Source organism: Hyaena hyaena, unplaced genomic scaffold (assembly GCF_003009895.1).
Source record: "Hyaena hyaena isolate Hyena2069 unplaced genomic scaffold, ASM300989v1 scaffold_2061, whole genome shotgun sequence".
Classification (NCBI taxonomy): domain Eukaryota; kingdom Metazoa; phylum Chordata; class Mammalia; order Carnivora; family Hyaenidae; genus Hyaena; species Hyaena hyaena.
In genome coordinates, this window is record NW_024082683.1 from 61365 (window position 1) to 61918 (window position 554).

Consider the following 554-nt stretch of genomic DNA (forward strand, 5'->3'; position numbering starts at 1 on the left):
ATTCTTCATGCCTATTTTTATTTTCCATTCTGTCTGTAGCCATAGTTTCTTTGATGTTCCCTATGCTTTTTTCAAGCCCAGGTATTAATTTTACCATTATTATTCTAAAATCTTGTTCAGTTATGCTGTTTATATCTCTTTTGAGCAGGTCATTAGCTGTCATTTCTTCTTGGAGTTCTTTGGAGGAGAGTTCTTTTGTTTCGTGATATTAGTTACCGTCCTGGCTCATGTTAGTTTTAAAGACCTGTTATGCTCTCTGCACCTATGAGCGCTGCTGTATCCAAGAAGACTCTTTGACTGTCCAGGGCCTATCCTTTCAGAGAGTGTTTTTTGAATGGTATCTCTTGGTCTCTCTTGTTGGGGCCTTGGTTATTTTATTTCTCACTTGGTTATTGATATTTGGGACTCTCCACCTTGTGTACTCTGGCTTGTTTCTTGAGGTAGCCGTTAGAAGGCTTTCTCAGTGGATTCTGTGTCCTTTTTCTCCCAATCTCTCAGGTTTTGTAAGGTTTCCAATGGCTTCAGATATTTTCCGTGTGAGGTAGGGGCGTGAG